This window comes from Salmo trutta, chromosome 2, assembly GCF_901001165.1.
Source record: "Salmo trutta chromosome 2, fSalTru1.1, whole genome shotgun sequence".
NCBI lineage: Eukaryota > Metazoa > Chordata > Actinopteri > Salmoniformes > Salmonidae > Salmo > Salmo trutta.
This window is the reverse complement of record NC_042958.1, coordinates 40,339,816-40,356,817: the sequence shown is the minus strand read 5'-3', so window position 1 is coordinate 40,356,817 and position 17,002 is coordinate 40,339,816. Positions and strand designations below refer to the sequence as shown.

General features: G+C 40.3%; 2 long non-coding RNA genes across 2 annotated transcripts; both read right to left on the bottom strand.

Moving 5' to 3' along the window:
* Nucleotides 1–10,864: 10,864 nt before the first annotated feature.
* On the bottom strand, nt 10,865–12,852 carry LOC115155277 (uncharacterized). The gene is made up of 2 exons (XR_003868025.1): nt 11,794–12,852; nt 10,865–11,054 (listed from the first exon to the last, which is right to left on the bottom strand). It is a non-coding gene; the product is annotated as an uncharacterized LOC115155277 (long non-coding RNA).
* A 1,245-nt stretch (nt 12,853–14,097) lies between these two features.
* On the bottom strand, nt 14,098–16,455 carry LOC115155266 (uncharacterized). Its single transcript, XR_003868024.1, has 2 exons — nt 16,387–16,455; nt 14,098–14,236 (listed from the first exon to the last, which is right to left on the bottom strand). It is a non-coding gene; the product is annotated as an uncharacterized LOC115155266 (long non-coding RNA).
* Nucleotides 16,456–17,002: the final 547 nt, after the last annotated feature.

The window sequence follows — 17,002 nt, the reverse complement described above, 5'->3', positions numbered from 1 at the left end:
TATTACTTAAATTATTATTATTTATATTATTATATTGTATTATTATTATATAATATTATTATTATTTATATTATTATTATTATTACTCTTATTATTATTGATATTATTATTATTGATATTATTATTATTATTGATATTATTGTTATATATTATTATTATTATTTGTATTATTATTATTTGTATTACTATTATTATTGATGTTATTATTATTATTAATATTATTATTATGTATTATTATTATTTATATTATTATTATTACTACTATTATTTTTATTTATATGATTATTATTATTATTTATATTATAATTATTTGTATCATTATTATTATTTGTATTATTATTAATATTATTATTAATAATAATATTATTTATATTATTAATATTTATATTATTATTAATATAATTAATAATTATTATAATTTTTATTTATATTATATTATTACTATTATTATAATTATATATTATTATTATTATATTACCTGGTAGACTCCACCTCTGGGCTTATGAAGTCATTGCTGTGGGCTCTGGTAGCCAGAAAGAAGAGGGACTGGATCTTACTGGGGTCAGAGAAGAACAGGAGACGCAGAGTCATGTCGAAGAGGAGCCAGATGTAATTAATTAACCTCTATGGGATCGGTGTCCCCCCCGTGGGACGGTTGAGCTCCCGTGCACTAATGTGATTAGCATGACGTTGTAAGTAACAAGAACATTTTCCAGGACATAGACATGTCCTGGAAAATGGGCGGAAAGCTTACATTCTTGTTAATCTAACTGCAGTGTCCCTAGCTATTACAGTGAACAAATACCATGCTATTATTTGAGGAGAGTGCACAACAACAAAAAACTTTTATCACGGAAACTGGTTTGATACATTCACCTCTGAAGGTAAATAATGTACTTACATTCAGTAATCTTGCTCTGATTTGTCATCCTGAGGGTCTCAGAGATAAAATGTAGCCTAGTTTTGTTCGATAAAATACATTTTTATATTAAAATTTGGAACTGGGTTTTACAGTTTGAACCCCTGCTGTGTCGTATATGTACAATCACTTCTGGGGCCTGCCTGTGTGACCTGTCTGTGTGGGACCTGGGACTCCTCCACGGGGCTGACCCAGCTGGTGTTATTTTTAGGGGGTAGATCAGCTTTAATATTGCAGATAGATTGCGGCTTCTATCAATGTAAATGTCTGCATAATTTCCACACTCCCGTATATATTTTTTTGTAAGTATGTGTAATATTATTTTTAATATATATTTTTTTAAATATATTTTCGATCTTTATTATTTTCACATAACCCTACCACCCCTCCCCTAATTGAAGTAAACTAATTAAATATATTTTCCTTCTTTTTATTTTCCCCCTCCCCTACCAGCCCTCCCCTAATTGGAATAAACTAATTCAATATATTTTCCTTCTTTATTTGTTTCGCCTAATCCTACCATCCATCCCCTAATTGGATTAAACTAATGGACAACAATACTTAGCCTTCTACATACTATATACATTTTACTGACAGTATATTTTACATGAGTTATCTTTCGTTTGTTTTTTGTCCCAGCCTTCAGCTACCCTCAACCAATGTTCCCTTGAATTGTTTTCCGTCACTTAGCAAATTTCAGGTCAGCTGAGCACAAACTTGAACATTGTTTCCAGCATTTACTGTGAACACTGAGGCTGTACCCACTTTAAACGACAGTTTTAACTGTGGCCAATTAGGCTACTGTGACTATTTGATCATAATGACTACCATCAAAAACAATGGAGAAAATGCATCACATAACATGGTAATTTTAACATGGTAATAGCTGGTCTATCATTCAGCCTACATCAGCAGCCAATGTGTGGTGTTCAATGTAGGCCTATATTCCATGAGACTTTTGGGAAAAAACATGTAGGGCTTGACATTAACCTGTTTATCTACTTGTCAAGGAGGTGACTGAAAATGTGTTTGATGCAAGAAACCACTTTACAAAATAAAATGCATTTTTATTCCCATACCATTATTACAGAAAATCAGACAAATTATGCTACCCTCTGCCTATTGGCTACTTAGCTTATTCAAGCCTGTTTCAAAATACAACCCTGCCCCTTTAAGACAAAAAAAAGCTTTTCAAAGATGTCTGGAAATGTACATGTTTTGTGCTGTTGTAGGAAGCAATAACTCCCTGACTAGAAATGATCTAAACCTGGGCTAATAACTCACTAATGAGCAAAGGATATCAACAAACTGTTCCCAATGGCTACATGCAGCTCTCATCTCAACTCAGGACCACTCATGCTGTAAACACAGTCCAGTTCAAAGTACATTTTTATTTAACTAGGTAAGTCAGTTAAGAACAAATTCTTATTTACAATGATGGCCTAGGAACAGTGGGTTAACTGCCTTGTTCACGGGCAGAATGACAGATTTTTACCTTGTCAGCTTGGGGATTCGATCTAGCAACCTTTCGGTTACTGGCCCAACGCTTTAACCACCAGGCTACCTGCCACCCCAGATAAGCTACCTGCCGCCCCATATATGTATCTGTAAATGGCACAGATCCCTATATGGCAATGGTCTATTTGCATGTAGGCCTACTGCAGCTCTGATTGGTTATACACAACAGAATTATACTCCAATGCGTTCTGCCTACAACAAAATCTCTTGCATAGTTTTTTTTCTTCTTCGGTATGTTGCATTGAAAGTGGCTAATAATGCAATTGATTCCATCACAATTGCCACAGTAAAGAGAAACATTAATAGTGTTAACTAACAGGGAATACACCAGAAAGTTGAGTGAAGTTGAATCTCGCGCCTCTCTCCATGGGCTGATATTCTTCTCCACTATGAGCTGCAGTCCCGGGGGAGCTGAACTGCAGTCTCGGGCTACTGCACGCCTGTGCAAGCCTGCAACCATCTATCTCTGAAGACCATCCAGTTTTGATTTCTAGCTCCCATATATCTTTCCACTGTGCTGTGATGTTTCACAAAAGTTCTGAACCTTTCTATTCTCATAGTTTCTACAGATTGTAAATGAGAAATTAGACCAAAAACAAGCTACATAAAAAACAAGCTACATAAAAAAACAAGCTACATAAAAAACAAGCTACATAAAAGAACAAGCTACATAAAAAACAAGCTACATGACAAACAAGCTACATAAAAAACAAGCTACATAAAAAACAAGCTACATAAAAAACAAGCTACATAAAAAAAACAAGCTACACCATGCATGCGTCTGACCTCTTTCAGCCACTCCCTGTTCCTCATCGCCCCTAGTCTCATATTTCCCTGGATTTTGTCACTGGGCTTCCTCCGTCAGATGGCAACACCACCATCCTGACCGTAGTAGATCGGTTCTCCAAGGCCGCCCATTTCATCCCTCTCCCCAAGTTACCTTCAGCCAAGGAGACGGCCCAGCTCATGGTGCAGCACGTCCTCCGAATCCATGGACTCCCGGTCGACATTGTCTCGGATCGGGGTCCTCCGTTTTCGTCCCGATTCTGCAGGGCGTTCTGCCAGCCTGTCCTCAATCCAATGGCCAGTCGGAGCGAGCCAATCAAGATATGGAGACGGCACTCCGGTGTCTGGTTGCCAGTAACTCCACCACCTGGAGTCAGCAACTGGTCTGGGTGGAATATGCCAGGAACACTCTCCCCTGCTTGGCTACTGGACTATTCCCTTTAGAATGCTCCATGGGGTATCAGCCCCCGCTCTTCCCAGAGCAAGAAGTTGAGGTCAACATACCTTCAGCCCAGATGTTCATCCGCCACTGTCGGCGTACCTGGAAAAGAGCTCGGTTGGCTCTTCTCAAGTCCATCTCCAGGTATCGTCGACAAGCGGATCACCACCGGACTCCGGCTCCCCGCTATCGTATCGGGCAGAGGGTATGGTTGGCCACTTAGGACCTGCCCCTCCGGGTGGAATCCGGCAAACATTCGCCCCCGTTTCATTGGTCTTTTCCCTATTTCTAGAGTCCTTAGTTCCACTGCTGTCCGCCTGCTGTTATCCCGTACCCTCCATGTTCACCCTACTTTTCATGTGTCCAGGATTAAGCCCATCTCACAGCCCTTTGTCTTCTGTTTCTAGGCCCATCCCTCCCCCGTATCATCGATGGCCAGCCAGCATACACGGTGAGATGCCTCCTGAGGGTTCGACCACAGGGCAGTGGTTTCCAGTACCTGTTTGACTGGTAGTGTTATGGTCCGGATTAGAGGTGTTGGGTTCCCGCTAAAGACATCCTGGACCCGGCCCTCATCGCTGATTTTCACCGCCGACACCCCAGTCAGCCAGGTATGCGCCCAGGTAGGATGCCAGGTGGCATCCCTAGAGGGGGGGTGCTGTCACGCTCTGATCTGTTTCACCTGTCTTTGTGATTTTCTCCACCTACCTCCAGGTGTCATCTGTTTCCTCATTAGTCCCAGGGTATTTATTCCTGTGTTCCCTGTTTGTCTGTTGCCAGTTCGTTTTGTCAAGTCAACCGGCGTGGTTTACTGTGCTCCTGCTTTTTCTCTGTTTTTGCTAGTCCTCCCGGTTTTGACCCTTGCCTGCCTTGACTCTGAACCCACCTGCCTGACCATACTGTCTGCCCTGACCTTGAGTCTGCCTGCCACTCTGTACCTCCTGGACTCTGACCTTGTTTATGATCTTTAGCCTGTCCAAGACCATTCTCTTACCTGCCCCTTGGATCATAATAAATATCAGAGATTACAACCATCTGCCTCCCGTGTCTGCATCTGGGTATCATCCTGTGCCCTTATCATTATACTGTATTAACTATACTAGAAATGAGATATGGACAGAACATGTATTAACTATACTAGAAATGAGATATGGACAGACCATGTCCAAGACCATTCTTGAGCTCTAGTATAGTATTAACTATACTAGAAATGAGATATGGATAGACCATGTATTGTATTAGCTATACTAGAAATGAGATATGGATAGACCATGTATTAACTATACTAGAAATGAGATATGGATAGACCATGTATTGTATTAACTATACTAGAAATGAGATATGGACAGAAAATGTATTAACTATACTAGAAATGAGATACGGATAGACCATGTATTGTATTAACTATACTAGAAATGAGATACGGATAGACCATGTATTGTATTAACTATACTAGAAATGAGATACGGATAGAACATGTATTGTATTAACTATACTAGAAATGAGATATAGACAGAATATGTATTAACTATACTAGAAATGAGATATGGACAGAACATGCACTTTTGACAAAAAAGTGCTTCATAAAAATATTGTTTTTGTTGAGTAATATGTCAAATGTATTGTATAATATTAAAGTGCTTATTTTAACATCTGTTTACACTATTTGACTGTACTGTACGTCTCTGGAACTCAAAATGGCTTCACATTTGTAATTGTATTTATTAAGGATCCCCATTAGTTCCTGCCAATGCAGCAGCTACTCTTCCTGGTGTTTATTATGGATCCCCATTAGTTCCTGCCAAGGCAGCAGCTACTCTTCCTCGGGTTTATTATGGATCCCCATTAGTTCCTGCCAAGGCAGCAGCTACTCTTCCTGGGGTTTATTATGGATCCCCATTAGTTCCTGCCAAGGCAGCAACTACTCTTCCTGCGGTTTATTATGGATCCCCATTAGTTCCTGCCAAGACAGCAGCTACTCTTCCTGGGGTTTATTATGGATCCCCATTAGTTCCTGCCAAGGCAGCAGCTACTCTTCCTGGAGTCCAGCAAAATTAAGTCAGTTATACAATTTGAAAAACATTACAATACATTCATAACAGATTTCACAACACACTAAGTGTGTGCCCTCAGGCCCCTACTCCAATGCCACATATCTACAACACAAAATCCATGTTTACGTGTGTGTATATAGTGCGTATGTTATCATGTGTGTGTATGCATGTGTCTGTGCCTATGTTTGTATTGCTTCACAGTCCCCAGTGTTCCATAAGATGTATTTTTATCTTTTTTTAAAATCTGATTCTACTGCTGCATCAGTTACTTGATGTGGAATAGAGTTCCATGTAGTCATGGCTCTATGTAGTACTGTGCACCTCCCATAGTCTGTTCTGGACTTGGGGACTGTGAAGAGACCTCTGTTGGCATGTCTTGTGGGGCATGCATGGGTGTCTCAGCTGTGCGCCAGTAGTTCAAACAGACAGCTCAGTGCATTCAACATGTCAATACCTCTCATAAATACAACTAGGGATGAAGTCAATCTCTCCTCCACTTTCAGAGATTGACATGCATATTATTAATATTAGCTCTCTGTGTACATCCAAGGGCCAGCCGTGCTGCCCTGTTCTGAGCCAATTGCAATTTTCCTAAGTCCCTTTTTGTGGCACCTGACCACACGACTGAACAGTAGTCAAGGTGCGACAAAACTAGGGCCTGTAGGACCTGCCTTGTTGATAGTATTGTTAAGAAGGTAGAAACTAGGGCCTGTAGGACCTGCCTTGTTGATAGTGTTGTTAAGAAGGTAGAAACTAGGGCCTGTAGGACCTGCCTTGTTGATAGTGTTGTTAAGAAGGTAGAAACTAGGACCTGCCTTGTTGATAGTGTTGTTAAGAAGGTATAAACTAGGGCCTGGAGGACCTGCCTTGTTGATAGTGTTGTTAAGAAGGTAGAAACTAGGGCCTGTAGGACCTGCCTTGTTGATAGTGCTGTTAAGAAGGTAGAAACTAGGGCCTGTAGGACCTGCCTTGTTGATAGTGTTGTTAAGAAGGTAGAAACTAGGGCCTGTAGGACCTGCCTTGTTGATAGTGTTGTTAAGAAGGTAGAAAAAAGGGTCTGTAGGACCTGCCTTGTTGATAGTGTTGTTAAGAAGGTAGAAACTAGGACCTGCCTTGTTGATAGTGTTGTTAAGAAGGTAGAAAGTAGGGCCTGGAGGACCTGCCTTGTTGATAGTGTTGTTAAGAAGGTAGAAACTAATGCCTGTAGGACCTGCCTTGTTGATAGTGCTGTTAAGAAGGTAGAAACTAGGGCCTGTAGGACCTGCCTTGTTGATAGTGTTGTTAAGAAGGTAGAAACTTGGGCCTGTAGGACCTGCCTTGTTGATAGTGTTGTTAAGAAGGTAGAAACTAGGGCCTGTAGGACCTGCCTTGTTGATAGTGTTGTTAAGAAGGTAGAGCAGTGCTTTATTATAGACATACTTCTCCCCATTTTAGCTACTGTTGTATCAATATGTTTTGACCATGACAGTTTATAATCCAGGGTTACTCCAAGCAGTTTAGTCACCTCAACTTGCTCAATTTCCACATATTTAATACAAGATTTAGTTGAGGTTTAGGGTTTAGTGAATTATTTGTCCAAAATACAACGCTTTTAGTTTTAGAAATATTTAGGACTAACTTATTCCTTGCCACCCATTCTGAAAGTAACTGCAGCTCTTTGTTAAGTGTTGTAGTCATTTCAGTCGCTGTAGTAGCTGGCTCCACTTTGGCTCTACTCAAGGCCAGTGGCACGTCATTAGTAAAGATGGAAAAAAAAGGAAAGGGGCCTAGACAGCTGCCCTGGGGAATTCCTGATTCTACCAGGATTCTGTTGGAGAGGCTTCCATTAAAGAACACCCTCTGTGTTCTGTTAGATAGATAACTCTTTATCCACATTATAGCAGGGGGTGTAAAGCCATAACATATATGTTTTTCCAGCAGCAGACTATGATCGATAATGTCAAAAGGGGCTCCTGAGTGGCGCAGCGGTGTAAGGCACTGCATCTCAGTGCTAGATGCGTCACTACAGATCCTGGTTCGATTCCAGGCTGTATAACAGCGCAGCGGGGTTAGGGTTTGGCTGGGGTAGGCCGTCATTGTAAATAAGAATTTGTTCTTAACTGACTTGCAGAGTTAAATAAAGGTTAAAAAAAGCTGCACTGAAGTAATTTGTGTTAGTGCTGTGCTTGTTGAATGTCCTTCTCTATAAGCGTGCTGAAAGTCTGTCAATTTGTTTGCTGTAAAATAGCATTGTTTATGGTCAAACACAATTTTTCCCACAAAAAAGTTTACTAAGGGTTGGTAACAGGCTGATTGGTGGGCTATTTGAGCCAGTAAAGGGGGCTTTACTAACCTTAGGTAGCAAAATTATTTCTTCCCTCCAGGCCTGAGGACACACACTTTCTAGTAGACTTAGATTTAAAATATGGCAAATAGGAGTGGCAATATTGTCCGCTGTCATCCTCAGTACATTAAACTACATTCAAACTGTTAGTTGGTATTGGCGAACTCCATTAGTTCACATAAAATCATCCTTTCATTCCTCTAAACAAATGACATCTTTCATTCCATGATTGTGATGGAACTGACTACAGTATGTTCCCAGAAAGTCAGTGAGCTCAAGTCTTGATTCTACCTGTAGTTGGCAGAATGGGGCAACTAAAGGAACTCCTACAGGTACAGTATTTCATCAACCAAGCATAATGTGTTACATATCAAAAGAGAGAAAGAGAGAGAAAGAGTGAGAGAGAGCGAGAGAAGAGGGAGAGAGCGAGAGACGAGGGAGAGAGAAGAGGGAGAGAGCAAGAGACGAGGGAAATAGCGGGAGACGAGGGAGAGAGTGAGAGAGCGAGAGAAGAGGGAGAGAGCGAGAGACGAGGGAGAGAGACGAGGGAGAGAGCGAGAGAAGAGGGAGAGAGCGAGAGACGAGGGAGAGAGATGAGAGACGAGAGAGAGAGAGACGAGGGCAAGAGAAGAGGGCGAGAGCGAGAGAAGAGGGAGAGAGCGAGAGACGAGGGAGAGAGATGAGGGGGCGAGAGCGAGAGACGAGGGAGAGAGCGAGAGACGAGGGCAAGAGAAGAGGGCGAGAGCGAGAGAAGAGGGGGCGAGAGCGAGAGAAGAGGGAGAGAGTGAGAGAGCGAGAGAAGAGGGAGAGAGTGAGAGAGCGAGAGAAGAGGGAGAGAGTGAGAGAGCGAGAGAAGAGGGAGAGAGCGAGAGACGAGGGAGAGATGAGAGGGCGAGAGCGAGAGAAGAGGGAGAGAGCGAGAGACGAGGGAGAGAGTGAGAGACGAGAGAGAGAGAGATGAGGGAGAGCGCGAGAGACGAGGGAGAGCAAAAGACGAGGGAGAGAGTGAGAGAGCGAGAGAAGAGGGAGAGAGCGAGAGACGAGGGAGAGAGTGAGAGACGAGAGAGAGAGAGATGAGGGAGAGCGCGAGAGAGAGCAAAAGACGAGGGAGAGAGTGAGAGAGCGAGAGAAGAGGGAGAGAGCGAGAGACGAGGGAGAGAGTGAGAGACGAGAGAGAGAGAGATGAGGGAGAGCGCGAGAGACGAGGGAGAGCAAAAGACGAGGGAGAGAGTGAGAGAGCGAGAGAAGAGGGAGAGAGCGAGAAAAGGAGAGAGCGAGAGAAGAGGGAGAGAGTGAGAAGAGGGAGAGCGAGAGACGAGGGAGAGAGAGAGACGAGGGAGAGAGTGAGAGAGCGAGAGAAGAGGGAGAGAGCGAGAAAAGGAGAGAGCGAGAGAAGAGGGAGAGAGTGAGAGAGCGAGAGAAGAGGGAGAGAGTGAGAGAAGAGGGAGAGCGAGAGACAAGGGAGAGAGCGAGAAAAGGAGAGAGCGAGAGAAGCAGCATGGGAGATAGGAACTTCACTGTGCAGCACAGTGACTGAAGACGACATAAAACATGTATACAAAAAAAACGAAAAACTGTCAGAATTATTTTTTTATTGAGATCTCTCCTCATGTTAATCAAAAACCTTTAAAAATGAGATCTCTCCTCATGTTATCAAAAAACATTTTTAATTGAAATCTCTCCTCACGTTATCAAAAACCATTAAAAATGAGATCTCATGTTATCAAAAACCCGTCAAAATGAGATCTCTCCTCATGTTATCAAAAACCTATAAAATAAGATCTCTCCTCATGTTATCAAAAACATTTTTAATTGAAATCTCTCATGTTAATCAAAAACTATTTTAATTGAGACCTTTCCTCATTTTATTAAAAAACCTCCACAAGCTCATTAAACAAAAAGCTTAAAACAGCTTATTCCATGTAAACAGCATCAACACAACAAGTGTATGCAAAACACTGTGGGTCCATACTTACGAACTCTGAATGAACCCTCAGCTTAAACCTTTTAAAACTAAGTTAGCTGTCCCAATTAGAAGCCTTGCTACCAAGACGCACTCGCAATACGGTTAACTCAGAGTTCGTCAGTATGGACTCTGTACCTTTAAGGAATCAACCACAAAACCAGAACATGGTAAAAGACAACAGAATGACAGTCTCTCAGGGGATCGGTTGGTTCCTGAAGCTCAACACCAGAACATGGTAAAATACAACAGAATGACAGTCTCTCAGGGGATCGGTTGGTTCCTGAAGCTCAACACCAGAACATGGTAAAATACAACAGAATGACAGTCTCTCAGGGGATCGGTTGGTTCCTGAAGCTCAAAGCGTTCTCTAAATGTCAGCTTCTTTTGTCTCAGCATTGTCTTTACCAAAAAGCCACAGACTTTGTCCCAAATGGAACTGTTTCCCCTACATAGTGCACTACATTTGACCAGGGCCCATAGCTTAGTCCTGGAATAAAAAGCTAGTTCAATGGACATTCTCCATTGAGCATGTATTTTGGTCACTAGTGCACTACGTATGAAATAGGGTCCCCTTTGGGCCACAAGCAAAGAAGGGACAGTCTCTCCTTGCAGTACTGTGACATCATGACATTCAAGGTCAGTTGAGGAATCAGTCCACCCGTAGAGCTCCAGAAAACGTAAAGAACAAGAAATCATCTTCCACACACCCTCTCTCTCTCCCTCTCTCTCTCTCTCCCTCTCTCTCTCCCTCTCTCCCTCCCTGTCTCCCTCCCTCTCTCTCCCTCTCTCCCTCTCCCTCTCTCTTTCTCCCCCTCTCTCTCCCATTCTGTCACATACGCACACACACCCTCTCTCTCTCTTGGTTTAGGCCTCTCTCTCTCAGGGCATAGCACTTCATGGTGGGAGGTGGGGGGTCAAGGCTGGTAGATGGGGTGTCTCCTCTCCCCTCTCTCCTCCCTTCTACCCCTTCTCCGCTCCTCTCCTCCTCTCCCACTAGCTGGGGTCTGATGGTTTGTTCAGTTCCACCTTTACTCCTTTCTCTCCAGCTCCTGGACCCACACAGAGAGACAGACACACACAGAGACACAGACACACACAGAGACACAGACACACAGAGAGACACACAGAGAGTCAGACAGAGTAGAGACTGACAGTGAGATGATTCTCCCAGGTTTGTGGAAAGGTGTTTAACATACAACTTGAATTAAAAGCAGCGTCTCAAACAGCCGCCTGTCCGTTTTAAAAGCTGGGCATCGGCACACATTTCAGCAATAAACGGCTGTTTCAAATAAACACCGGGTCTAAATAAATTGTTTACCAGGTTACCATGGACACAACTATTATATTTCCACAGTCATGTGCATTAAAAACATTTGTAAAAAAAATTCTGTCTTCGTTGCTAGCCATGGCGCCACCAAAAAGAAAACACAACATCAAATTCATGGGTGTATGACAGACAGCCTAGTCTTTGTAAGCCTGATCTGCGATAGGTGTGTTATTATAATGTTTATACTGGTAACAATAAACAGTGTGGTAGTCTTTTCAACATTTTACTGAGAAAAAGCTGTGTGCATTAAGGAAATAGAAGCCTGGCTCAAATAGAAGCCTGTCTCTAAATAAGCGCCTGGCTCAAATAGAAGCATGTCTCTAAATATGCGCCTGGCTCAAATAGAAGCCTGTCTCTAAATAAGTGCCTGTTGTGTTCAGTCACTGAAGTAAATAAATGCCTGGGCAATTAATTAAAGTTTTACGGTACATACAGTGATATCCTCATAGTAAAAGGTTTACCTGTTAGGTATTTCTCTTTAGCCCTGGCTCGTTCATCAGCATCAAAATACCACACTGTGATGGCATACCTGGAGAGAGAAGAAGAGGTCAGAATTGACATCTCTGGGAGGGAGACACCAGAGATAATAGACCAAGTTCTGGACAGGTGAGACAGGTGATACAGGTGAGACAGGTGATATAGGTTATACAGGTGAGGGTGTGTTATAAGCTGTTTGCGAGTTGAGGGTGGCTGAGGGTTGAGTGTGAGTTATAAAGGTGTATTATAAGATGAGTTATAAAGGTGTGTTATAAAGCTGCGTTATAAAGGTGCGTTATAAAGGTGTGTTATAAAGGTGTGTTATAAGGTGTGTTATAAGGTGTGTTATAAGGTGTTATAAGTTATAAAGGTGTGTTAAGATGTGTTATAAGATGAGTTATCAAGGTGTGTTGTAAAGGTGTGTTATAAAGGTGTTATAAGACGAGTTATAAAGGTGTGTTAAAGGTGTGTTAAGATGTGTTATAAGATGAGTTATCAAGGTGTGTTGTAAAGGTGTGTTATCAAGGTGTGTTATAAATGTGTCTTATAAGATGTGTTATAAAGGTGTGTTATAAAGGTGTGATATAAAGCTGTGTTGTAATGGTGTGTTATAATGGTGTGTTATAATGGTGTGTTATAAAGGTGTGTTATAATGGGGTGTTATAATGGGGTGTTATAATGGGGTGTTATAATGGTGTGATATAAAGGTGTGATATAAAGGTGTGATATAAAGGTGTGTTATAAGATGTGTTATAAAGGTGTGTTATAAAGGTGTGTTATAAGGAGGATTGAGAGTTTCTGTTCAGGACAGGTTAAAGGACAGTGGTTGTAAGTCGCTGCCCAGGTTGTTATTTTATTAAAAACCTCTTAAGGATGCGCCCCCTTTTTTTAATTGCCTAAAATGACATACGCAAATCCCACGGGGCCCACTGATCCTGTAGAGGTTAATGAATAGGTTTAACCTGACCGGGTTGTTAATTAATACGTTTGACCTGACCAGGTTGTTATTTTAGTCAGTTTAACCTGACCAGGTTGTTATTTTAGCCAGTTTAACATGACCAGGTTGTTATTTTAGTCAGTTTAACATGACCAGGTTGTTATTTTAGTCAGTTTCAGTTTAACCTGACCAAGCTGTTATTTTAGTCAGTTTCAGTTTAACCTGACCAGGTTGTTATTTTAGTCAGTTTAACCTGACCGGGCTGTTATTTTAGCCAGTTTAACCTGACCGGGTTGTTATATTAGTCAGTTTAACCTGACCGGGTTGTTATTTTAGTCAGTTTAACCTGACCGCGTTGTTATTTTAGCCAGTTTAACTTGACCGGGTTGTTATTATAGTCAGCTTCAGTTTTACCTGACCAGGTTGTTATTTTAGTCAGTTTAACCTGACCGTGTTGTTATTTTAGCCAGTTTAACATGACAGGGTTGTTATTTTAGTCAGTTTAACCTGACCAGGTTGTTATTTTAGCCAATTTAACCTGACAGCGTTGTTATTTTAGTCAGTTTAACTTGACCAGGTTGTTATTTTAGTCAGTTTAACCTGACCAGGTTGTTATTTTAGTCAGTTTAACCTGACCAGGTTGTTAATTAATACGTTTAACCTGACCGGGTTGTTATTAAGTTCAGTTTAACATGACCAGGTTGTTATTTTAGTCAGTTTAACCTGACCAGGTTGTTATTTTAGCCAATTTAACCTGACCAGGTTGTTATTTAGGTCAGTTTAACCTGACCAGGTTGTTATTTTAGTCAGTTTAACCTGACCAGGTTGTTATTTTAGTCAGTTTAACCTGACCAGGTTGTTATTTTAGTCAGTTTAACCTGACCAGGTTGTTATTTTAGTCAGTTTAACCTGACCAGGTTGTTATTTTAGTCAGTTTAACCTGACCAGGTTGTTATTTGAGCCAGTTTAACATGACCCAGTTGTTATTTTAGTCAGTTTCAGTTTAACCTGACCAGGTTGTTATTTTAGTCAGTTTCAGGTTAACCTGACCAGGTTGTTATTTTAGTCAGTTTCAGGTTAACCTAACCAGGTTGTTATTTTAGTCAGTTTAACCTGACCAGGTTGTTATTTTAGTCAGTTTAACCTGGTCAGGTTGTTATTTTAGTCAGTTTAACCTGACCAGGTTGTTATTTTAGTCAGTTTAACCTGACCAGGTTGTTATTTGAGCCAGTTTAACATGACCCAGTTGTTATTTTAGTCAGTTTCAGTTTAACCTGACCAGGTTGTTATTTTAGTCAGTTTAACCTGACCAGGTTGTTATTTTAGTCAGTTTAACATGACCAGGTTGTTATTTTAGTCAGTTTAACCTGACCAGGTTGTTATTTTAGTCAGTTTAACCTGACCAGGTTGTTAATTAATACGTTTAACCTGACCGGGTTGTTATTAAGTTCAGTTTAACATGACCAGGTTGTTATTTTAGTCAGTTTAACCTGACCAGGTTGTTATTTTAGCCAATTTAACCTGAGCAGGTTGTTATTTAGGTCAGTTTAACCTGACCAGGTTTTTATTTTAGTCAGTTTAACCTGACCAGGTTGTTATTTTAGTCAGTTTAACCTGACCAGGTTGTTATTTTAGTCAGTTTAACCTGACCAGGTTGTTATTTTAGTCAGTTTAACCTGACCAGGTTGTTATTTGAGCCAGTTTAACATGACCCAGTTGTTATTTTAGTCAGTTTCAGTTTAACCTGACCAGGTTGTTATTTTAGTCAGTTTCAGGTTAACCTGACCAGGTTGTTATTTTAGTCAGTTTCAGGTTAACCTAACCAGGTTGTTATTTTAGTCAGTTTAACCTGACCAGGTTGTTATTTTAGTCAGTTTAACCTGACCAGGTTGTTATTTTAGTCAGTTTAACCTGACCAGGTTGTTATTTGAGCCAGTTTAACATGACCCAGTTGTTATTTTAGTCAGTTTCAGTTTAACCTGACCAGGTTGTTATTTTAGTCAGTTTAACCTGACCAGGTTGTTATTTTAGTCAGTTTAACCTGACCAGGTTGTTATTTTAGTCAGTTTAACCTGACCAAGTTGTTATTTTAGTCAGTTTCAGTTTAACCTGACCAGGTTGTTATTTTAGTCAGTTTAACCTGACCAAGTTGTTATTTTAGTCCGTTTCATTTTAACCTGACCAGGTTGTTATTTTAGCCAATTTATCCTGACCAGGTAGTTATTTTAGTCAGTTTCAGTTTAACCAGACCAGGTTGTTATTTTAGTCAGTTTAACCTGACCAGGTTGTTATTTTAGCCAGTTTAACCTGACCAGGTTGTTATTTTAGTCCGTTTCAGTTTAACCTGACCAAGTTGTTATTTTAGTCAGTTTCAGTTTAACCTGACCAGGTTGTTATTTTAGTCAGTTTAACCTGACCAGGTTGTTATTTTAGTCCGTTTCAGTTTAACCTGACCAAGTTCTTATTTTAGTCAGTTTCAGTTTAACCTGACCAGGTTGTTATTTTAGTCAGTTTCAGTTTAACCTGACCAGGTTGTTATTTTAGTCAGTTTCAGTTTAACCTGACCAAATTGTTATTTTAGTCAGTTTCAGTTTAACCTGACCAGGTTGTTATTTTAGTCAGTTTGACCTGACCAGGTTGTTATTTTAGTCAGTTTAACCTGACCAGGTTGTTAATTAATACGTTTAACCTGACTGGGTTGTTATTAAGTTCAGTTTGACATGACCAGGTTGTTATTTTAGCCAGTTTAACCTGACCAAGTTGTTATTTTAGTCCGTTTCAGTTTAACCTGACCAAGTTGTTATTTTAGTCAGTTTCAGTTTAACCTGACCAGGTTGTTATTTTAGTCAGTTTCAGTTTAACCTGACCAAATTGTTATTTTAGTCAGTTTAACCTGACTAGGTAGTTAATTAATACGTTTAACCTGACCGGGTTGTTATTAAATTCAGTTTAACATGTCCAGGTTGTTATTTTAGTGAGTTTAACCTGACCAGGTTGTTATTTTAGCCAGTTTAACCTGACCGGGATGTTATTTTAGTCAGTTTAACCTGACCAGATTGTTATTTTAGCCAGTTTAACATGACCAGGTTGTTATTTTAGTCAGTTTAACCTGACCAGGTTGTTATTTTAGTCAGTTTAACCTGACCAGCTTGTTATTTTAGTCAGTTTCAGTTTAACCTGACCAAGTTGTTATTTTAGTCAGTTTCAGTTTAACCTGACCAGGTTGTTATTTTAGTCAGTTCAACCTGACCAAGTTGTTATTTTAGTCCGTTTCATTTTAACCTGACCAGGTTGTTATTTTAGCCAATTTAACCTGACCAGGTAGTTATTTTAGTCAGTTTCAGTTTAACCTGACCAGGTTGTCATTTTAGTCAGTTTAACCTGACCAGGTTGTTATTTTAGCCAGTTTAACCTGACCAGGTTGTTATTTTAGTCAGTTTAACCTGACCAGGTTGTTATTTTAGTCTGTTTCAGTTTAACCTGACCAAATTGTTATTTTAGTCAGTTTCAGTTTAACCTGACCAGGTTGTTATTTTAGTCAGTTTAACCTGACCAGGTTGTTAATTAATACGTTTAACCTGACTGGGTTGTTATTAAGTTCAGTTTAACATGACCAGGTTGTTATTTTAGCCAGTTTAACCTGACCAAGTTGTTATTTTAGTCCGTTTCAGTTTAACCTGACCAAGTTGTTATTTTAGTCAGTTTCAGTTTAACCTGACCAGGTTGTTATTTTAGTCAGTTTCAGTTTAACCTGACCAAATTGTTATTTTAGTCAGTTTAACCTGACCAGGTTGTTAATTAATACGTTTAACCTGACCGGGTTGTTATTAAGTTCAGTTTAACATGTCCAGGTTGTTATTTTAGTGAGTTTAACCTGACCAGGTTGTTATTTTAGCCAGTTTAACCTGACCAGGTTGTTATTTTAGTCAGTTTAACATGATCGGGTTGTTATTTAGGTCAGTTTCAGTTTAACCTGACCAGGTTGTTATTTTAATCAGTTTTATCTGACTAGGTTTTATTTTAGTCAGTTTAACCTGACCAGTTTGTTATTTTAGTCAGTTTCAGTTTAACCTGACCAAGTTGTTATTTTAGTCAGTTTAACCTGACCAAGTTGTTATTTTAGTCCGTTTCATTTTAACCTGACCAGGTTGTTATTTTAGCCAATTTAACCTGACCAGGTAGTTATTTTAGTCAGTTTCAGTTTACCCTGACCAGGTAGTTATTTTAGCCAGTTTAACCTGACCAGGTTGTTATTT